We start from the raw sequence: 23,312 nt of genomic DNA, 5'->3' as shown, positions 1-23,312 counted from the left end.
GACCCTGTTCCCTACAGAGCCTTATTTTATCCTTCAGACAACCCTGTCACACAGAGGCTATAATTATTATGCTTGCAGTTTAACAAGCAGATAACAGGCTCGGAGAGGCCAGACAGCTTGTCTGAGGTCACACAGCTGTCCTGGAGATGATCTTTCTAGCCTAATGCACGCCTGTCCCTTCCCATCTTCCCTGGTTAAAGGGTCTGGATCATGTAGGACTTCACCCATTCCGGGGTCTTGTCTTGAACCCCATCCTACCAGTGGGCAGCAGATGGAGCTTACCCCTGCACTCAGTACCCCTTGCTACCCTGTCTTTGCTTTGCATCCTTTCCTTCTACCCTGGCTATCTTCCTGGGCCTCCTGGGCTGGCTTGACGGATAAGCCCATCCAGCCTGGGCCTGATTCAGACTAACCTTTCCTCGTAGTAGTGGCCAGCAACCCCCCCCCCATCACCCCCCACCCCTTATCCTCCAGTTTCCCTCCCTCAGCCCGCCTTCATGTTCTATGCACCGGCCCAGCAGGTCTGGCTGGAAAGTGACTCATACACCTGGGCTGTGTGCAAGCCCAGCCAGGCCTGGCTCGGGAGTCCGTGTGTATCAGACCTGTGGCTCTCCTGCTTGCTCCACCGGCAGCTTCCCCACCAGACGCTCCCCGGCTGGTGGCACCTGCTCCGGTCGCTTGCCTCTTCTCTCCTGAGGACCACGGTTAAGTTGTTGCGCATTCTAGGTAGGTCATTCTTTGCAGTTAAGACCTCTCTATTCTTTGCACGGTTGGAGGGGGCTGTTTGGATGTGATGGGGTTGGTGAGGGTCTCTCCTTGTGTTGATACCGTGGGTTCTGGGGTGCCTACCTTGTCCTCAGACGGCAGGGAGGCTTGGTGGTGCCTGTGGAAGGGTGTGTCTCAGAGAGGACCTTATTGACGGTTCAGCAATGGTGACCCTGACTCCTGGCTAGCGGCGCAAATGAGGGTGATTGTGGAAGGAGGGATGTACAGGTGTGTGTGGTGGAAATCCCTCTACACCGTTTTTAGGGTTCCGGAGGTTGAGAAGGGCGGCTAAGCTTCAGAACCACCTGTTCAATCTCATCTCTTTATAGCTGGAAAGTTGAGGCTCTGAACCCCTAGAGAGAGCCAAGGTTGCCCAATGGATGGGCGACGCAGAGCCTGGACGCTAGCACTCCTGGCCAAGCACACCTCCCTTGTCACTCCACATCGGCCTCTTTGTCTCTCCCCTTGTTCTTACCCTGGTGACCTCCTCTGCCGCTCCCCTCCCCTCCCCTCCCTTCCCTTCGATTTCACATCGGGAGGGAGGGACTGCAGCTTATACAATCTCCTTGGCAGGGATTTTTTTTTTTACCGGCTTGTGGTTGGATGGCATTTTAAAGGTCACCAGGCAGTCTTGCCTCGAGTCCCTGGCAGGTGGCTGTTTTGCCACAGCTTGAATACTTCTGGTGATAGACAGCTCCCGGCTTTCAGAGGAGTCTTTTTCATTGTTTGGTCAGTGTCTGGCCAATGATAACATACTAAATTCACTGGACGCTTGCTTCGTGTTTTCATTTGGCTGACATAGTGTGGTGCCTGTGTGACGCATTTAATCCAACAACCTCCCTACTGAGAACTCTGATCACAGGCCCAGAGAGAGATCTCTGAAGATCTCATAGATCCAGAGAAGGGAAGCTGGGGCTTAAGGGAGGAAGAAAGGTGGGTGTGGCAGAACACAAAAGGGGCCCGGGTTTAGAGTCTTCTTCTTCTTCTTCTTCTTCTTCTTCTTCTTCTTCTTCTTCTTCTTCTTCTTCTTCTTCCTCCTCCTCCTCCTCCTCCTCCTCCTCCTTCTTCTTCTTCTTCTTCTTCTTCTTCTTCTTCCCCCTCCCCTTGCCCATTATTGCTATCTCCCACCTCTTCTTGCTTTTCTGTGAAGGGACTCTGGTGATCAATAAGGCAGTGTCTCCCTGAAGGTACTTCACAGTTTACAAAGCCATCCTACATTGCTGGTTCCTACAGCACTCACAGTAGCCTGGTTAACTGGATAGGGTGGGAACACCCATCTCCAGGATGACTGTCCCCTTAGTTATGGGACAGAAGCCTAGAGGTCAGATATCCTGTCTGAGGTCACATAGCCATGAGGCAACAAGGATTCAGGGTCTCTCCCTTGCTGCCTCCCCAACTCTGTAGGTTTTGCTCTGGAGGACCCTCGAGTGCCTGGCCAAAGTATCAGAGGTGGGGTTGCCTCTCACACGGAGTCCCAGTTTGTGGTTTGCACCCACCTGCCTCTGTTACCCCAAGAGCTGAGGACTTTGGGGGTTCGAGAGGGTGGCCCTTTCATATCCCTGCCACCGAGAAGTCTCCACTCAGTTTGGAAGACTGTCTCGAGGAAGAGGTCCTAAGACGAATCTGCTGTTCCCTTCTCCCAGGGACAGTGCTAGACTGGCGACAGTGGCCACACTGCTTGTACACCGCTGTGGCTACAAATCTACTTCCTGGGTGCCACCATGTGCAGAGCAGAAGCCACCAGCTCCATTTCACAGAGGGCTCTAACTAGTCATGACTGGGGTTATTTTAAAATGTTGAGATGAGGCCAGGAGCTGTGGTGCACACCTTTATTCCCAGCACTCAGGAAACAGAGGCCGGGAGAGCTCTGTGAATTCAAAGCCAGCCTTGTCTACAGAGCGAGTTCCAGGCCAGCCACAGAGAAACCCTGTCTTTTTGTTTTGTTTTGTTTTTCAAGACAGGGTTTCTCTGTGTAGCCTTGGCTGTCCTGGACTCGATTTGTAGACTAGGCTGGCCTCGAACTCACAGAGATCCGCCTGCCTCTGCTTCCCTAGTGCTGGGATTAAAGGCATCCGCCACCACGCCTGGCTTGAGAAACCCTGTCTTGAAAAAACAAAAAAATAAAATGCTGGGATGTGGTGGATCACACTTGTAATCCCAGCACTCAGGAGGCTCAGACAGGATTGCCATGAGTTTGAGACCATCCTGAACTACAGTGTGAGTCCCACAATACTTGGTTCCCTTCTCCCTCAAGAAAACAGCACAACCTGACAAAGGTCAAACCTCCACAGAGTGCTGGCAGCTGCTCACCCAGGGGCTGCAGGCCCTTCCTTGTAGGTGAGCGTGCATGTGTGCATGGTGGTGGTGGGGGGTATGACAAACATGTGCTGTGGAATATGTGTGGAGGGCCTCATCCACCAACCATCTCAGATTCCCGATGGTCGCTCCTTGGTGATGCGGGAACACAGGTGGTACTGATGCTCAGCTGAGACTGAACTCAGTCAAGGTGGCATGGCCCGTAGGTGGAGGCAGGAGCATGAAGCAGGGCCCTGTGGTGTCCCCTGAAATGGGTGCCACTCCTAGAATGAAAGTTTCTCAAGGAGCAGAGGTCTCCGAGGATACTCAGGGTGGAACAGGAAGCAGGTTTGGAAAGTTTGCAAGATGGCTCAGTGGGGAAAGTAAAGGCATTTGCCACCAGACCTGACCCCTCCCCCCAAGGGGGGGGGAAAGATTTAGAGACTCTGGGACTCTTTTTTTTTCAATAAAGAGACTTATTTATTATTTATACAGTATTCTGCCCACTCGTGTCCTGCCCACCACAAGAAGACACCAGATCTCATTACAGGTGGTTGTGAGCCACCATGTGGTTGCTGGGAATTGAACTCGGGACCTTTGGAAGAGCAGATGGTGCTTTTAACCTCTGAGCCATCTCTCTAGCCTGACTCTGGGATTCTTAAAAGCCAGGGACCCAGTCCCAGGATTAGAGTAGGTACAGTGGCTGCCTTGTGCCTCCCCTTTGAGTCCTCAGCTCCTGGCTGGAGGGGATCTCTTCCCAGTTTCCTCCAGTGTGTGTGTGTGTGTGTGTGTGTGTGTGTGTGTGTGTGTGTGTGTGTGTGTGTGACACCAGGAACTGGGTGTGGAGGAAGAACCCTCACTCTCCCTCACTCAGACCAGTTCAGTCATGAGATGACCAACTTGGGGAGGGACAGAGGGGCTCAGACAAGCTGCCCTTCCCCACCCCCCACATCTCTCCCTCCCCCTGAGTGAGTTAGCTGATAAGCACTCCTTCTATCTGATAAGAAGAGATTGCCATGGTTTTGGTTTTCAGAGCCAGAGTGGGGGCAGAGACGTGCGCCTGGAGCCGGCAGGCTGCCTTTGCTCCCTAGAAGCTCCGAGGAAATCCTTGGACCTCAGTTTTCCTTTCTGGGAAAGGAGGGGATTGGTTTTCATCAATTCTAAGAGCCCTTCAGCTCTGAGGACTGAGGTCTCCAGGGACCCAGTAGCTTCCTGCCACCCTGCCTCTCTCTGTCCCAGGCCACCACACCACAGTGCCCAGGAAGTAGGACATCTATGGCTTCTGATGAGCGGGCACTGAGGGAAGCTGGGAGCCTTTTGGAATAAACCCTGGACGCCATCTTGGGGAGAGAGAAGAGGCCTGGGGGGTGGGGGGTGGGGGGTGGGGGGAGATCCTTTCTTTCAGGGCTCAGGGTTCACACTGGGGTTCTGATTGGCTCTGTGCCTTTCCTGGGTGAGTCACTTGCCCGACCCTGGGCTTCTAGAGCTGGTGAGGGGGATTAATTCTCCCATGTGAATCTCTAAACTTGGTGCATAGTAAGTGACCTTGACCCCCTTTCCTTTCTTCCCTTCCCTCCCCCTTCTTCCTCTTCCTCTTCCTCTTCCTCCTCCTTCTCCTCCTCCTCCTCTTCCTCCTCCTCCTCCTCCTCCTCCTCTTCTTCTTCTTCTTCTTCTTCTTCTTTTCTCTCTCTCTCTCTCTCTCTCTCTCTCTCTCTCTCTGTCTCTCTCTCTCTCTCTGTCTCTCTCTCTCTCTCTCTCTCTGTCTCAAATGGACAAGTTCCAGCCTGGCAGGATACCTCCCAGTGCTGCCTCAGACCACAATGACATATTCCATTTATGCCACTGGATGGCTGTCTGTAAGGGTGGGGAAGGCACATATTCCACCCCCCCCCCTTTCTTTCTCTCTCTCCAGGGTCTCATGTAGCCCCAGCTCACTGTTTATTGGAGGATGACCTTGGACTTCTGGTCCTCCTGTTTCTACCACCTAAGTGCTGGGTTACAGGCGTGCAACTCGATGCCTGCTTTCCGCACTGCTGAAGACTGAAGCCAGGGTTTCTCACTTGCCGGCCAAGCAGTCCCCAGCCCTTGTATTTTTTTTTTTTTCAAGACAGGGTTTCTCTGTGTAGCCTTGACTGTCCTGGAATCGCTTTGTAGACCAGGTTGGCCTCGAACTCACAGCGCTCCGTCTACCTCTGCCTCCCGAGTGCTGGGATTAAAGGTGTGCGCCACCACTGCCCGGCTTTCTTTTCTTTCTTAAAATGGTTCCAGCGACGAGAGTGCTGGGTCTCGGGCCCCAATGCCCCACGATGAGTGTAGCCTCTCCAGCAAGAACTTGCTCAGAGACCCAGGGGTGGGGCAACATTTCTTGATGCTGTCTGCCAATCTTGCCTGCTTGAGCCATGGGTGAGAATTAATGAGGGTCACACGATGAGCCAGCCTGGAAGGCTCTGGGCTGCCAGGCTGTCCAGCACTCTCCAGTCTGAGAGCTCCTAGGCAATGGTGGGGGTGACTTAACCAAATCCACAGTTCTGTTCTCAGACCCCACCCTGCGGCCACAGGGCAGGGAGCTCATGTGCTGGGTACAGTTATGGCTGCTTACCCTTCTCCCAGCCCCATCTGGAGGCAGGAGCCTTAGGTTTGGTGCAGTTCCTTGGCATGGAGGGATGTGGGAAGGGACTGTGGGATCACTTCTGCCACTGTTGTCACTCAGCCTTCTTAAGGTGTCTTATCACACCACACTCCTTACTTCCTTGTCCCTAAAATACGTCAACACTCCTCTCTGTCTTCCTTGGAATCCCTGCCAGGGAATTTTCCAGTAAACAAGGAAACCACATCTAGCTTCTTCCTTCTCTCCCAGAGGGTGAGCGGCTGGGAAAGGAACAGTTATGAGCCACGGTCTCTTTTCCGCTTGCTTTTCAGATCTATTCACTCACTTTCAGATCTATTCACTCACATGCCATCCTTCCGTGTTACCTTCCATCTGTCCACCCACCCATCCACCCATTTCTTTAAAAAAAAAAACTTTTAAAAACGATTTTTAACAATTGATTTATTTTCATTTTATGTGCATTGGTGTTTTGCCTGCGTGCACACCTGTGTGAGAACACAGGATCCCCTGGAAATGGAATTAACAGACAGCTGTGAGCCACCACGTGGGTGCTGGGACTTGAACATAGGTCTTCTGTCCATAAGACACTGTTCTTAACCCGTCAGCCACTCTGCACCCATTTCTACCCATCTGTTCAGCATCCATCTGTCAATCTATACATTCATCTACCATCCATCAATTTGTATTCGTCATCTATCTATCAGTCCATTTTCTATCTGCTATGCTTCTGTCTATCCATCCATTTCCGTCCATCTATCTGCCATCCATATCATCTATAGAAGTGTCTACCTATGTATATGCCCATATAATCATTCATTTTCTCTTTTTTTTTGGTTTTGGTTTTTGTTTTTGTTTTTCAAGACAGGGTCTCTCTGTGTTAACTTTGGCTGTCCTGGACTCCCTTTGTAGATCAGACTGGCCTCAAACTCACAGCAATCCACCTGCCTCTGCCTCCCAAGTGCTAGGACTAAAGGCGTGTGTCACCACGCCTGGCCCTTTTTTGTTGTTGTTGTTGTTTTTCATTAAATATTTTTTTAATTTTTAAAACATACATATATATTATTACACATATATACAATATACTACCTATAGCAAGAAAAACCATGATACAATCAGGAGTTATGTAAACGTTACATTCTCAGTGTTTTGGCTATGTATTTGGCAGCTTTGAAGAAAACATCTTTCCTATCTTGGTGCATTAATCATTCATTTTCTATCCATTTATCCACCTACCTATCCACCCATGCATCCAATAGCAGCTTATTGAATACCTGTTCAGTTCCAGACACTATGTCCTGGGGACATGATTCTGCCAATCAGACATGATCCTGCCTTCAGGGGGATTAGAGGAGCAGTGGTGACAGATAATTGAACAAGCACTACAGTCCCTTATGCTGTGGGGCATCTTCCTTGTGTGTAGCACAGGCTGGTGCTAGCTCCTGCCTTGAGAAGGCATTGTGATCTGACTAGATCATTCAGGGAAAGGCCCAACACCCAGCAGCCACCAAGTGCCTGGAAAGGTGACAATGATGATGGTGGTGATGGAGGGGATGATGGTGACGATGATGATGGTGGTGATGGAGGGGATGACAGTGATGGTGGTAATGGTGGTGATGGAGGGGATGACAGTGATGGTGGTAATGGTGGTGATGGAGGGGATGGAGGGGATGACGGTGATGATGGTGATGGAGGGGATGATGGTGATGGTGGTGATAGTAGGGATGAAAAGGATGACAAAGATGATGGTGATGATGGTGATGGAGGGGATGATGGTGACGATGATGATGGTGAGGATGGAGGGGATGGAGGAGATGATGGTGATGATGGTGACAGTAGTGATGGAGGGGATGATGGTGGTAATGGAGGGGATGATGGTGCCACTGCCGATTTTAGACCTGACTCTGATAAACTACAGCATCAAGGAGTTCCTCTGGGAAGGTTGGGCTCCCCAGGGGCAGCAGAGGTGGCAGGGGATAATCACATGGGCCAGGTCCCAGGGCAGGCCAGGCCATGAGAGAACCATCTCCACACAAGGCCTGGGCCATGTTGGCTATTAGCTGACGTGAGGGTCTGAGACATCATAGCAGCCCATCTGTCTGCCAGGCAGAAGTGGAGTGGGCACAGAAGAAGCCAGACCAGATTTTTCTTAGTCTTTGGATTTGCTTTGAGATAGGGCCTCCCTGTATAGTCCTTGCTATGTAGTCCAGGCTACCCATGATTTTATGACCTTCCTGCCTCTGCTTCCTGATTACTGGGTATAGATGTGTGCCACCACACTCTACTTCCTCAGTCTGTCTATGCAGGGGTGGAGGGTGGTGGTGGTGGTGGGGAAGGAAGCCAGTGGAAGCTGAAAAGAGGCAGGCAGCGCAGGAAGTCAAGGGCACAGATATCGATGGAATAGAAAGGTTCCCAGGTTGCCCCCTGGGATTGAGGGACTGAGGACACATTGTTCTCATGTTCTCTAGACTTCTGGTTTCTGGAAAGGATGGTCTGACACTTAGGGACTATATGACACACGTGTCAGGTGAGGGGACCAGGGCTCCTGACTCTTATGCTGGTGTATCTATCCTCAGGAAGGGCAGTGATCTCTCTCCACACAGAAGGGAGCCTAATGCTGGCATCCAGGCTGACCAGCTCCACGGGAGCATGGGTAAGAAGACCCTTCCCGCTTCTTCTTTCCCAGACTTGGTTTTTGCCTCTGCAGAGTAGGAGTGACAATATTGGCACCGGGTTATCCAGCAGGTACAGGGTTAAGGGCTTTAGTACTTAGATGGTATCTAGGAAGGAGTGGGTGTCAGGGCCTGGCACTACAGCTTTCTGATGGAGTGCTTTCCTGGCAAGAGCGAGCCCTGGGTTCAATTCCCTGGCACAGAAAAAGGAATATAAGAATAAAATGGAAATAAATGTGAGCCACACATCTTGAGTGACACTTAGGAGGGTTTGATCCAGAGCTATGCAGATGAACCCCAACTTGTGAAATTTAGGGGAGATAAGAGGTGGACTTAGAATGTATTGCTAGCTGGGCATGGTGGGGCACGCCTTTAATCCCAGCCCTCAGGAGGCAGAGGCAGGCGGATCGCTGTGAGTTCGAGGCCAGCCTGGTCTACAAAGTGAGTCCAGGACAACTAATGCTACACAGAGAGACCCTGTCTCGAAAAACCAAACCACCACCACCACCACCAAACCATTGGGCTTACTTGCTGTGCATCTCAGGCAGGCTATTTGCCCTCTCTGTGCTTTAGTCCCTCATGTAAAAAGGGATCTTGGAAACTGTTCTATGAGAGGGATGGGGTTTGGACATTGAGAACCTTGAGCTTGATGTACTACTTTAAGCATTTGTTTGTTTGGTTTTTTTTTTTTTTTTTTTTTTTTTTTTTTTTTTTTTTTTGAGACAGGGTTTCTCTATGTAGCCTTGGCTGTCCTGGACTCGCTTTGTAGACCAGGCTGGCCTCGAACTCACAGCTATCCGCCTGCCTCTGCCTCCCGAGTGCTGGGATTAAAGGCGTGCGCCACCACCCTACTTTAAGCATTTGTAAAGGTTTGGGGGGCTTGGGGGGCTTGGGGGAGGAATGGGATGATGGGACTGTGTGAGTCTGAGCCGGTGGAGGATCCTGGGCTTCTTAGGGGGCTGGGCTCAGGTCCTCCCTTGGGTTAGGTCCTTGGTGTGCTGGGTCTGATCCCCTTGCTGTGCCTGTTCTGCATGCTGACAGTCGCGGTGGCAGTTATTTCCAGGAGCATGGGATCTAGATTTCACTCGTAGACTCTGGCTATGTAGTCTCTCAGGCTGGCAGGGCTGCCTGGGGTGGGGGTGGGTTGAGGCAGGACAGGCTCGGGAGTGGGGAGTGGGGCGCTGGTGCCCAGTGAGCCTCTGTGAATGGGAGGGATCCAACGGAGCCTCACGCAAAGGCTGGGGGTGGGGGTGGGGCGCTGGATGTTAATGAGCTCTGGGGCTGGTCCAGAAAGCCAGTCTATAAAACCCCGGCCTGCAGCATCTTGGGCGCTGCTGACTGGAGTTTATGTGAAGGGCGCAGCAGGGCGCAGCCACATAAGGGCCCATTGTTCCGAGTGGGCACAGTTTTATGACTCTTAGAAAGCGTCTTTCATCTGGGGACCAGAGAGCTGGTAGAGAGTCCCAGCCCTGGGCAGCAGTGAAGCCAGGGACAATGGAGGTTTCTGGGGCTGGTGCCAGGCCATAGCTGTGGCCAGCGTCACTGCAGGCTGGCAGCTGCAGACCCTCCTCCCCAGCTGGAGGCTCTTCTCTTCTGGAGACCTTGTGTCTGGGCCCAGTCCCCCTGGCCGGGCCCACTCTGTCCCTGGCTCCGTCCCCTCACCCTGTCTCTCCATTCCTAGGGCAGCTTCTAGAACAGGCTTTGGGCGCTGTCAGCTGACCAGCCACTCTGAGCTCTTAGTGGTAACCTGAAGCTAGGAGGAAAAGACCTTGCCTGCTGTCCTTTCTGGCTGTATGCCCAGGCCCCAGGCAGAGCCACCCAAACCCCTGCTCCCCAGAGGCCCCAGGCGCTCTGCTTGTTCCTCCAGAGAGACCATTGGTGAGGCAGGGTTCCCTGGGCACGCGGGTTGGCACACGGGCCTGTGGTGTTGGGCTGGTGGGCCTGTGGGATTGGATTCTAAGCATCTCTGCCCTGCCTCTGAGGTCCCTGGCTCATATTTACCCCACAGTGATTTTCTACTGTTGCCCCATCGCCTTTTTGTGTTAGAAGACACAGGAAGGCCGAAGCGGGCGGCTGAGCTGCCTGTATCTTAACTGGTCCTCTTGTGCAACACTCAGGGGCTTCCCTCACTCTGCACGGCCGACAGCGGCTAGGGCACAGGGAATGCCACCTGCCTCCGGTCACAGGCTGCTTTGCCTTCACTGACCCTTGGGAGGGTCCAGTGAAAGGGGCTCTGGTGGGAGTGGGGGTCACAGCATCAGTGATGGAAGTCTGGACGAGGACAAACTTGTGCCCTAACTTCAACATCTGTAAAGTGTGAATAAGACTCCTTATAGGGTATCTGTCGGTCTGGAACTCACAGCGATCCGCCTCCCCCCGGCCTCCCTCTGTGCCACCATGCCTGGCTTGTCAGTTTGTTTTGAGGCAGGGGCTCAGGTAGCCCAGGCTGCCCTTGTACTCACTCCGCAGCCAAAATGACCTGGAACAGCTGTTCCACCTGTCTCCACTTTCCCTGTGCTGGGATTACAGGCACGTGCCACATCTGGCTTATGTATTGCTGGGGATTGAATTCGGGGCTTTGTGCTCTCCAGCCAAGCCATATCTCCAGCACTGTTTGTTTTTCCTTTTTTCTTTTTCTCAGTACTGAACAGAACTTGGTTGTGGTTTTTTTCACGACATGAATACTGACTGTGCTCTGAACAATCTTTGTGGTCACTTTTTTTTTCCAGCTCAGCCTTTTAGCTCTCTAATTCCACATTCCTGGGAGCAATGAGCCAATGGGCTCAGTGTGGGTCAAATGTCCACCATCCCATCTGGCCTGCCGTGCCAGAGAAGAGGTGGCTCTGGGGTCAGTCTTTTTTTTTTTTTTGTTTTTCGAGACAGGGTCTCTCTATGTAGCCTTGGCCATCCTGGACTCACTTTGTAGACCAGGCTGGCCTTGAACTCACAGCGATCCGCCTGCCTCTGCCTCCCGAGTGCTGGGATTAAAGGCGCGCGCCACCATGCCCGTCTTATTGGAGGTTCCATCACTGTGGGAGTTGAAAGATGAGGTCTGGTGCTTTCTCTGTTGACCCAAGGGTTTCATTGCTTTCAATGTGTTATGTGGAAATCAGGGGTGGGCAGTTGGGGTGGGGGTGGGGGGAAGGGAGGAGGATTTCTGTGACTTTGAGGCTAAGCCTGGTCTACACAGCGAGTTCCAGGCAAGCCAGGGTTACATAGTGAGATCCAACCTCAAAATAACTACAAAACAAAACACAGTGTGAAGATGATTGAGGAAGATACCAGATGTCAACCGCTGGCTTCTGCACAGGGGAGTGCCCTCATGCACACTCATACACACATGTGCACACATATGCACACACCATATACACACAAGATAAATGAAAAAACAAAACAAAACAAACCCCCACATAGTTCTGCAAAATGTCAGAGTTTGTGCTGGGTTTAGGGGCACATACCTATAATTCCAGCCCTTGTGAGGCCGAGAAAGGATTGCCTGGAGTTGGAAGGCAACCTGGATTACAAACCCTGGTTTGCAAAACAATCAGAAGAAGAAACAAACAAAAAAGCAACCACAGGGGAAGTGTGAACAAATGTCTATTTCAGACACGGGCCAATGACGGAGCAAAACAACGTTCCCACCAATTCCAGTTTAGGAGTGGGTGGTGACCTCCTGAAGGCTGAGTCCTGGAGCTCCCCCTTCAGTTAACCGTCCTCTGCCTGGGGAATAGCACCTCTGGAGACCTCATGTAGCTGAGGCGAAATGATGTGCGGCTGGGAGGGAGGCGAAGATGCAGGGCAGAGGTCAGGAAGGAGGAAGGGCAAAGCTGGAAGGAGTCTCAGGTGAGGGTCTGCTGAGCTGCCTCCCCACTGTTTCGCCAGAGGATGTGTTTAATAGGCTGTAGCCTGTCAGAGTCTTGTGCCATGACGACAGCCTCTCCATTTAAAATGATAAAGGACACAGCCGGGCATGGTGGCGGATGTCTGTAATCCGAGCCCTCAGGGAGGCAGAAGCAGGCGGATCTCTGTGAGTTCGAGGCTAGCCTGGTCTACGAAGTGAGTCCAAGACAGCCAGGGCTAAAACAGAGAAACCCTGTCTCGAAAAACCAAAAAGAAAAAAAGAAAGAAAGAGAGAGAGAGAGAGAAAAAAAAAAAGACATCAAAGGCCAGGTCACACCTCTAGGAAAGGTGCATAGTATGTTATGTATAGATATTAGAACTGAGACCGAGAGAAGGAAGTAACTGGTTCTGGTTGAGAGTGAGTCATCTGACTTTTCCTCTAAATTTTACGTGTGTGTGTGTGTGTGTGTGTGTGTGTGTGTGTGTGTGTGTATGTGTTGCACTTTTGGGACTTGGTTTTCTCCTTCCACTATGAGATTCAGGGATCAAACCTGGGTCATCAGGCTTGCATTATAAGCACATTTACCCCCCCCCCCAACCCCCAGCCATCTTGCCAGGCCCTGTCTGACTCTGTAAATGATGCCAGCTCTTTAGGAAGGTTGCAAGTCTGATACATCCCCACTTCTCACTGGCTGCCCCTCGCTGGGACTGGAGAGGAAGCTGATGTCTTCGAGGTCTTTCACCCTGGGCACTGTGCTCTGCTTCTTGCCACAAGGACACTGTCCCTCCAAGCCTTCATATAGCCAGAAGAATCAGGAAATTCACACAATACCTTGCCATGGTCTAATCCTCAAATCCTAATCAAGATTTTCCAGTTGTCTAACAATGGTCTTTGTAGGAAAAGGCTTGTGTTTGGAATCATGAGATGTGTTTAAGCTGCCAATTCTCTTCGGTGTCCTTTAGTTCTAGAACTTTCTTCAGCCTGTCCTTCTTCATGTTGATGACTTTGGCACTTTAAAAGACAGTGGGGCCAAGTATGGTAGTACACATGTGTGAACCCAACACTTGGGAGCTTTAGGCACGAGGATCAATGGAAACTCCAGACCCACATAGTACAGGACATGGTGGGGGCATACCTATAAATCCCTGCACTCTGGAGAACTTTGCCAAGTTCCAGGCCAGGCCAGGCCAGGCTACATACCAAGGCTCTTTCTGAAAAAGAAAGAAAGCCGGGTGAGGTAGCACATACCTGTTGTCTCAGCACTGGAGAGGCAGAGGCAGGCAGATGTTGGTGAGTTCGAGGCCAGCCTGGTCTACAAAGCAAGTCCAGGACAGCCAAGGCTACATAGAGAAACTCAATCTCAAAAAACAAAACAAAAATAAAGAAAAAAAGAAGAAAGAAAGGAGGGCTGGGCGTAGTGACGCACACCTTTAATCCCAGCACTCAAGAGTCAGAGTCAGGTGGATTGCTGTGAGTTCGAGACTAACCTGGTCTACAAAGTGAGTCCAGGACAGCCAAGGCTACACAGAGAGACCTTGTCTCGAAAAAAACAAAAACAAAAACAAAAACAAAAACAAAAACAAAACAAAACAAAAAAGCAAGCAAGCAAGCTATGTATGTGGCTCAGTTGGAAGAGTGCTTGCATAATGTGTGGAAAGACCTAGGTTTGATACCCAGGACTCCATAAACTACACATGGTGGCACATGGTTGGAAGGTGGAGGCAGGGGGATTAGAAGTTGAGAGTTATCTTAGGCTACAGGGTGAGCTGAGGCCAGCCTGGGTTATATGAGACCTTGACTCAAAACAAAGAAAACCAAAATAAAAACTCTCTGAAGAGAATGTCTCTTAGTGTGGGTTATTGGCTTTTGGCTCCAACTGCCTTTGTCAGGAATCCTGAGGAGTGATGCTGTGTTGTCCTCTGTAATCACTTGAGGTTTCTGCTGTCCAAACACCCCTTTCTTAGTCCTGTTAGCTCTGCCTGGACACCTGGGTCCGTCTGCTGTCAAGCTGCTTTCTTCCCTCTTGGGGTTAACAAGCATTGGGTGGGGAAGTGTGTAAGAGACATAAACTTCAACATGCTCCTTTTATTTTTGTAAGGTTTACTTATTTACTATGTATATAGTGTTCCACTTGCACATATGCCTGCAGGCCAGAAGAGGGCACCAGATCTCATAGATGGTTGTGAGCCACCGTATGGTTGTTGGGAATTGAACTCCAGACCTCTGGAAGAGCAGCCAGTGCTCTTAACCTCTGAGCCATCTTTTTAGCCCTCAACATATTCCTTTATTTCTTTCCAGTATGTGGACCTGGTGGCCCACTGTGTGATGTAAGCTGTTGTAGCCCTGGTTTGTCTGTTTGTCTGTCTGTTTACTTGCTTGTACTGCCGAACACGGGAGGAAGCTGACAGAGCTGTATCTTAGTAAAGTTGAAACGGGACCTGGGTTCTTTAGAAGACACCCATTTAGGATTGGGGCTCAGTCTCAGGAGCAGGACAGAGCAAGGACTTCCTGTGCACACTTGTTCACAGTGTGCTGCAGTGGGAGGGGAGCCGCTGGGCTGGGGAGTCCACTTCCTCAGCCATCTATTTTTTTTTGAGACAGGGTCTCACTAAGTAGCCCCAGCTAGCTTGGGGACTCACTCTGTAGACCAGGCTGGCCTTCAACAAACTCCCAGATTTGCCTGCTTCTCTCTCCCAAGGGCTGGGATTAGAGGTGAGTGTCACCATGCCCAGCCCTTCTATTTATTTATTTGTATATGTATGAGCATGCCATGGTTCATGTAAGGAAGTCAGAGGACAATGTCTGGGAGCAAATCCTCATGTTCCACCTGTGGGTCCTGGGGGATGCAACGTAAGGCGGTCAGCTTTAGAGGTAAGCAGCCATTGGTACTGAACCATCCTGCTGGTTCTTCTTGTTTCATGAGGAGGCTGGGGCTGGTCTTGGGAGTCAGAGTAGGAGGCAGAGGCAGGACCTCTGTGTCTCCATCTTGGCTTTGCTACAGCTTGTTGACCAAACATCATCAAATCACGCAGCCTTTTTAGTCAAAGAGGAATCCGGCCCCTATGCTTGCTCCCCAGCTCTGGGTGAAAGTAAGGGAGGACCCACCCATTCTGCAATGTCTGAATACCCTGGCAGGTGCTGCATCACAGACACTTCCACAATAAATCCCCCAGGAAGCATGCTCAGTGGATGACTCTGGTTAACTGAATGTTATGGGATATGGAAATGTTTCTGGACTTTTAAATTTTAAATTTTATTTCATGTGCATTGGTGTTTTGCTTGATATACATCTGTGTGAGGGTGTTGAATCCCCTGGAACAAGAGTTACACTTGTGAGCTGCCGTGTGGGTGCTGGGAATTGAACCCAGATCATCTAGAAGAGTAGCCAGTGCTCTTAACCACTGAGCCATGTCTCTAGACCTGAGGCTTTGTTGTTCTTTTTGTGGTGATTGAAACCCAGGGGTTCTACTGTCCAGCAGACATTTGTTTCCACTACAGCAGCTTCTGTCCTAGGTGTTGGGAGGGTGATCTGCCTGACTCCAGAAACCATATCTACAAAAGATTAGGGGGCAGCTTCCCTGCCGTGCCTGGAGGGAACTGTAAGATGCTTGGGATCCCAGGAGTTCCCAAGAAGGGGTAAAGGAAAGAGTCACTTGAGAATTGCTAGTGATATAGAGATGTCTAGACAACTGTCACCAAGCCTGCCTATGATTCTAGGGCCTGAGAGGGAGAACCTGTAGTGAGAATTCTAGAATTTTAGTTTCTTTAAAAAACATAGAAATGGGAGGCTGGAGAGATGGCTCAGAGATTAAGGGTATTGTCTGTGCTTCCAGAGGTCCTGAGTTCAATTCCCAGCACCCACATGGTGGCTCACAACCATCTATAATGGGATCTGATGCCCTCTTCTGGCCTGCAGGTGTACATGCAGATAGAGCATTCATACACATAAAATAAATAAATCATAAAAACCCCATAGAAGCTGTGCGTGGTGGTGCACACCTTTAATCCCAGCACTAGGGAGGCATGAGGCAGGCGGATCGCTGTGAGTTCGAGGTCAGCCTGGTCTGCAAAGCGAGAGTCTAGGACAGCCAAAGCTACACAGAGAAACCCTGTCTCAAGAAAAACAAAACCCAACCAACCAACCGAACCAAACCCACAGAAATGTTAAAAGAATGTGCTTTTGTTTTTAATCCCAGGTGTAGGGATGTGAGGTTGCTTCAGACTGTCCACAGCAGCTGACTATGATTTGCCTCACATTCTATCAGAGGTGTGGCTTTGTCAGCTGCAGATAGTTTCTGTGATTGTGTGACATTTGGGATTCTGGGAACTTTTCAAAGGGAATATAAGTGCTAGGGCTTCACTAGGTGGGGTGGGTGGTGGTTGTTGTTGTTGGTGGTGCAGGTGCAGTTGGTTAGTAGATGGAGTCAAAGAGGAAATGAGAAAGATAATAGATTTCAGCGCTCTCTCTCGCTCTCTCTTTCTCACACACACACATCTAGTAATAGGGAGTGAAAGGGGGCGGGGCAAAGGGTGAGAAGAGAAGAACCCACACATTTTGCTAAGGCCAGCTACAGACCCAAGTTCAGTATCAGCCTGGGTGACACAAGAAGACTGTGTTTCAAAACACCAAAGCAGAGCAGGGTATACTGGCACGGGCCTGCCTCCCCAGGGTCTGAGGGACAGAGGCAGGAGGATCCTGACTCGAAGAAAACAAAACAACCTGAACAAAGAAGTCACATCATAAGAAGCGGTTAGTGTTGTGTTTGGCATGGAGTTAACCAGTGCAGTCCAGGTCACAGAGACAGCAAGAACAAAGGGCCAGAGACACAGTCCCTGAACCACCCGCTGTGCCATTGAGCTTTAGAATGGGAAACTGCTACAGCTGGCCACAGGGTCTCACACTTGTAATCACAGCACCTGGGAGACTTCAAGGTAGTGGTAGGATTGTGAGTTCAAGGCCATCCTGCGTTATATAGTGGGAGCATCTCTCAAAAACAAACAAACAAACAAACAAACAAACAAACCCAAGCAAGTGAAAACCTCAAAATAAATAGAGAACTGGGCATGGTGGTGTATGACTTTAGTCCCAGCACTTGGGAGGCCAATGTAAGCAGATTTTTTTTTCATTTTGAGGCCAGCCTAGTCTGCATAGCAAGTTCTATCTAGGTCAGCCTGGGCTACATAATGAGATCCTGTTTCATAAAAATAAAACACTGGGAGTGGTGGTGCACACCTTTAATCCCAATACCGAAGAGGCAGAGGAAGGTGGAACTCTGTGAGTTCGAGGCCAGCCTGGTCTACATAGGGAGTTCCAGGACAGCCAGGGTTATGTAGACAAACCTTGCTTCAAACAAGCAAACCAAACAAAATATAAGGAAATAAAAATAAGATGGGTGTGGTGGTGCACACCTTTAATCCCAGCACCCAGGAGGCAGAGGCAGGTGGATCGCTGTGAGTTCGAGGCCAGCCTGGTCTACAAAGCGAGTCTAGGACAGCCAAGGCTACACAGAGAAACCTTGTCTCAAAAAACCAATAAATAATACAAGGGATGGGATAACCATTGAGATGTAACAAGAATAAATTAATAAAGGAAAAAAGACAAAAAACAATAAATAAATAAAATTAAAAAAGAAATAATAAAAAGAATATGGAGCTATGAGGAGGTATATTTTGAGAGAACAAGGAGGCGGGAGGAAGAAGGCAGAAGGGCTGTGTTGGCCCAGTCTGTGAAGGCTGTGGGCTCCAGTCTTGTCAAGCACATAGTATTCCAGACATGACTCTTTATGGCAAAAGTAGAGAGCGGAGAAACAGTCAAGTTAAAATACTAAGCCATGGGGGGAGGGGCCTCAGAGTCAAGGGTGCACAGGGCTGGAAGAGAGGGTTGGCCAGTGGAGAGCATATTTGTGTAGAAGGGGCCCGTCCCCAGCAGAATGTGGCCACAGGGAACATGAACCGGGCATCACCAACTCCTGGCCGTATTTGGAGTTCTGGCAACCTTGGCTCTTGGCTTTTTATGGCCAAGTACTCAGTGATCAGGTGTTGGTCACCGGTTACCAGCCACTGCGATGGTCCATGGGGAGAGCAAAGCGGAAGCTACTGGCCTCATTTGTTTTCTCAGTTGCTGGCTTGCAGCATGGAACCTTAAGGGTTCAATGGGCGAGGGTTTTGGGAGGGTGTCCACTTGGAAATCCATGGGCTCCCCAAGTGTTGAGCGTGCTTCCACCTGGTGCAGTGCTCTGGAAGCATAAAGAGGCCCTGGAAAATGACCTCTGCCTTGGAGCCTGGACCACAGTGCCCACCAGCTGGAGATAGTTCAAATCAGTACCCTGTTTACAGCTGCATGTCAGGAGTGTGAGGCAGGCTTTCCGGGCATTCTGGGTCTTGGTATAGTTCTAGGAGGAGGAGGAGGTTGGCCGACTCAAGAGCCTCAAGGAGGACGTTGGAACAGATTGTGAAAGGCTGAGAACAGAGACCCAGGGCACTTGCTTGGCTCTGTTTATGACAGATCCCTCATATGTCACATTCTGGCCTAGCCCTTCCTGCTGTGAGGTCGGGGACATTCCATCAGAAGAAATTCTTCCTGCTCTGTTGGTCTTCTTTTGGAACATTCCCCTCTGTTCCTCTGGCCATGACGCATATGGGAGCTCCCCCAGGGCAGACACAGGGCCTGTTTGTTCATGAAGGCTCCCATCTACCTACGGTGGCATCAGCAGCATAGTTAGTGTTCAGCAAACATTGGTCACCTGCTGACCGGAGTGAGTATTCACAGATGGAGTCAGAGAGTTCAGCCTGATCACTTATCTCTGTACTGTGTGAGCCTGTTGATATAGGCCTCTCTTCCTAGTCTGTGAGAGCCAAGGAGGCAGGGTCTGGGCCTCTCTGGTTCATTTTTCCTTTGAAAATCCTTGAGACTGGTGCACCATAAATAGAGAGCATTTACTTTTCTTTTGATTGATTGATTGATTTCATTTTATGTGTCTGGGTAGCTGGCCTGCATGTATGTAGGCTAACCATGCATGCCTGCTGCCTGAGGGAGTTAGAAGAGGACTTTGGGTTCTTTGGAACCGTAGTTATGGATGGTTGCGAGCCATCATGTGGGGTCTGCGAATTGAACCCAGGTCTTCTGCATGAGCAACACGTGCTCCTAACCTGCTCCAACAGAGGGTAATTTTTTTTCTTTTTGTTGTTGTTGTTGTTTGAATTAAGGAGCTGAAAAGACTCCTCAGTGAGTGAAGTGCCTTGGAAACAATGATGCCATGAGTTGGGATCCCCAGTGTGTAAAAAGCTGGCCAGAGTGGCAGGACCCTATAAGCCCAACACTGGGAGGCTGAGACAGGAGGATTGCTAGGACTGCTGGCCAGCCAATCTAGCCAAACTGACAAGCTCCTAACTGAGAGAGAGAGAGAGAGAGAGAGAGAGAGAGAGAGAGACAGACAGACAGACAGACAGACAGACAGACATCACACACACACACACACACACACACACACACGCACCCCATCACTGACACCACAACAAAATACCTTTCTGCTGGCTTGTGGCCACAAACACAGTTAGACAGTGATTTCAGCCTACACTTTGCACTCGAACCCTTCAGTCATTATTGCTAACCCCCGAGTAATTACTGATAAGCCCCGAGTGTGAATTGCCTCTCACGTAGAGAGGTAGCTGGGAGTGTTTAATAACAACGGATAATCTTAATTAGTGACCTGATAACTGTAATTAATTACATCATATCCGGAGGCCCTCTCTGGGATCTTGGGAGGGAGTAGCCAGCGCTTGGCAGCCTTGAGGCAAGCAAGGATGGAAAGCTAGGAGACTAGACTAGCTTCACCTCCTTTTTGCTGGGGGACTGGGAGCATCAGCGAACTTCTCTCATTTTTTGAGCCTCACTGGGAAATGGGGCTGTTTCAAAGGCTGAGTAGTGAGGATGTCAAAGCCCTTCTTTGAGCAAGCCGCCCCCCTGGTACCTGGAGGTGCTGGGCTGCTACCAGAATCCAGGCTGCCAGGCTGCCAGGCTGCAACCAACCCCTGTGGATGTAGGGCAGCCACAAGGGGCCTTGTGTCTTCATGGGGACACACCACGGGTCTCAATTTCCGTAAGGACAGGCCATGGCAGGGAACTCCAGGTCGTGCTGGGGTTATTTAAAGGAGCCTGGTGTCTTCAAAATCTTTCCCAGAGCTGCAGAGGAGAGGCGCGGTGGTGTGTAGGGGCGTCTGGTGCCAGATCAGGAAGGCGGAGGTGTGTGTGTGTGTGTCCTTTGTGTCGCCTGGGGTCCCTCCACCCCAAGCCTCAGTTTCCCCGAGAGGGAGGAGGATGGGTGGAAAGCCGAGCCCCGCCCCTCCGGGATCACGGTTAGGGGAGTTGGGAGGGGCGCTGCATGCAAGCCAGGCCACCAGGGGTTAAGCGGTGACCTCAGCCGCGCGCCCCGGGACCGGGCGGGCGGGGCGGACGGTGAAGCGGCTGCAGGCCGCGGGCCGGGGCTGCAGCGGGGCGCGGGGCTTGGCCCGGCCACCGGCGCCCGCGGCGGGAGCGGGAGGCGCGGTGGCGCGGAGCCTTTGTGAGCGGCGGGGACGGTGAGTGCGCGGCGCCTAAGCAGGGGGATCCCGGCCTCCGTGGCTCTTTGTGTGTCTGGGTCTCCCAGGTGCCTCCTCGGGACAGTCCCGAGCCCTGTGTACTCGGGTCCCTCTCGTGGTTTTATCCTTCTGTGCCCCTTGAGTGTCCCTCTGCCTGAGTCCTGACTGGCCTTTGTGCCTCACTCTGCGGCTCTCCCTTCTCTCTCTGTTCTGGGAACCCCCCCCCCCCCCCAGCACTGTGTCATACTTTCCTCTTCCCTCCACTGTGGTTCATTGTGCCCCCTCCTCTCTGACCTTGAGGGTCGTGGGGTCCCCAGATTGCATGAAATCAGGTAACACGGGGTGGCTTCTGTTCTGGGTCAGCTTCTCCGGTCTTGAGCCTTTGCCCAGAGGCGGGACAGCCAGGCCTCCCGCAGGAGTGGAGTGTGGGAGGAGTGGATGCTGGGTCAGCGGCAGGCCATGGGCACAGAGCCCTGAGGTGGCCTTGGGTAGAGATACGAGTCCAGTGGGTTCTCTAGATGGTGGAGATCAGCTTTCTGGGGGGTGGCTTGCGAGAGGGAGCAGGGTCTGGGGTGGGGGAGGGGCCGGTCTCTCTGTGTTCTTGAGGGTGGGAGTCCCTCAGGCCGCAAGAGCCTGAGGACCCCGCCTCAGTCCAGAGTAGGGAGATGGTACTGTGTGGATCTCGTTTCTGAAGGGCTTCCGGTCTCAGTGTTTGCTTCAAAGGCCCTGGAGTCCCCGTGGGGAGCCCCCTGCCCAGCCTGCACCAGGTCCCATCTGTTCCTCTTTGGATGTGGGAGAGAGGGCAGGTTGTGCAGGCTCATTAGCACATACGGCCCTGCCCCCGTAGCTCTATGGGTTTGGCTGTGAGCTGAGACATCCATCTAGCCACCTGTCCACACAGCGTGGGCTTCCACAGAGAAGAGAGGAGGGCACAGCCTGAAGGTCTAGGCAAAGCTCTGATGCCCTTGTCTTTTACCGGGCTGCACACGGCTCCTCCATCCCCGTTGTCTGTCTGATGCTGGTAGCCTCCCTTCCATTCTGAGCCTTGGTTCTCATGCTTGCTTCATCCCCAAGTGGGTTCCACTCCTCACTTTTCCCGGTTCTCTTTTGGAAGAACCTCCTTCCCAGCAAGCCAGGCAGGTTTGCCCATGCTCAGAGGATTTCTGTCCCCGAGGAGGGAGGCTCCTTTACATCTGGAAGGCTTTGGATGCAGTTGGCTATGTCTGTTCTTGGCCATCAGCCTGCAATGCTGCCTGGTACATAGTAGGTGCTCAAGTGACAATTGCTGAAACTGGTGGTTCCTACATGCCCTCCCCCCAACACAGGTTTCTCCGTGTAGCCCTGGCTGTTCAACAACTCACAGAGATCTGCCTGCCTCTGCCTCCCAGAGCGCTGGGATTACAGATGCGTGCCACCGGGCCCTGCTTGGCTCCTACAGTTTGTTCTTTCAAGTTTTAACTTTAGGGGGTTGAGGACGTCAGCCCACTGTGCCTGGCTTGCGCATACACATGCCTGGCATGTATAAGACCCTGGGCTCCATCTCTTGTTCTGCAACAAACAGACAAACACAAACAAACAAACAAACTGGGAAAAGCTGCTGGGCTCCTTGGGGACCCGGGTACCAGGTTATGGGAAGAAGGGCTTTTGCACATAGTAAGTAGTATCTGCCAGTTGGAGGGCTGGGTGAGGAGTTCCGAGACCTGGAAGCTTCTACAGTAAGAACGTACAGAGTGGCAAGAATATAATCTTCTTAAATAAAGTTGAATAGACAAAGAGGGTAGTTATCTGTACTGATAATAACAGCCTAGGTTTATATGGGTACTTTCACAGCCACTATCTCTTTGTTTGACAACAACCCTGGTAATTAGGCAGGGGAGACAATCTGTTTTACTGATGAGGAAGCTGAGCCAAGCAGCGTGACTGCCTGAGGCTATGTTACTGGAGGGGCCAGGGCTGGAGCTTTCCAAGTCTTCATCCTCCATGGCCCCTGGAAGCTGGTCTGTAACATCTGGTCTCACCCTGCCCTGCTCAGGTCAACAAGTCTCTGTCTGGTTCCCAATCTGTCCAGAGTCCACACAGATTCAAACCCACAAACCGGCATTCTACCATTCTCTTCCCAGCTTCTTGTCTGGTGTCCCCAGGGAACATCCCGGTCTCTGCCTTGGTGCAGGTCAGTGGGTCCACTTTGCTTCAGGGCCCCTGGGTTGAGTGTGTTTCCGGGAGTGTTTGTCCTTATGGGTTTGTGCAGGGCTCTGCTATCTTGATGTGTGAGAGTGGCTGGTTGTTAAAACAGCCAAATCATGAGGGAGGTTGGGGCTTGGGGGATGGATGGCTCAGTAGGTAAAGCGCTGGCTGCCCAAATCTAAGGACTTGTGTTTCCCTAGAACCCAGGAGGAAGGTGGAGGGAGACAGGTGAGGTTTTACCGGCCTGTGAGCCAGTTAGCTTGGTAGATGCTGGCACAAACAATGAGACCCTGTTTCAAACAATGTGTAAGTCACAACCACACTCGAGGTTGTCCTCTGACCTCTACATATTCGGTGGCATGTGTGTGCCTGC

At 51.4% G+C, this 23,312-nt stretch overlaps 1 protein-coding gene across 3 annotated transcripts in view; it reads left to right on the top strand.

The window, feature by feature from the left end:
• Positions 1–577: 577 nt before the first annotated feature.
• ARHGEF10L (Rho guanine nucleotide exchange factor 10 like) overlaps positions 578–23,312 on the top strand; it is a 150,050-nt gene continuing 127,315 nt past the window's right edge. For 2 of the 3 annotated variants that reach the window (XM_084787944.1, XM_084787941.1), the window contains exon 1: positions 20,622–20,755. The gene's annotated coding sequence lies outside the window, so the exon portion shown is untranslated. Of the gene's footprint in view, positions 727–20,621; positions 20,756–23,312 lie in introns of those variants that run through there. The other variant, XM_084787943.1, reaches the window with a different exon arrangement.

The sequence above is a fragment of the Acomys minous genome (genome assembly GCF_964271855.1).
Source record: "Acomys minous genome assembly, chromosome: 6".
In the NCBI taxonomy this organism is placed as follows: domain Eukaryota; kingdom Metazoa; phylum Chordata; class Mammalia; order Rodentia; family Muridae; genus Acomys; species Acomys minous.
The sequence above is the reverse complement of the archived record's forward strand: the minus strand, read 5'-3'. Positions and strand labels throughout refer to the sequence as shown.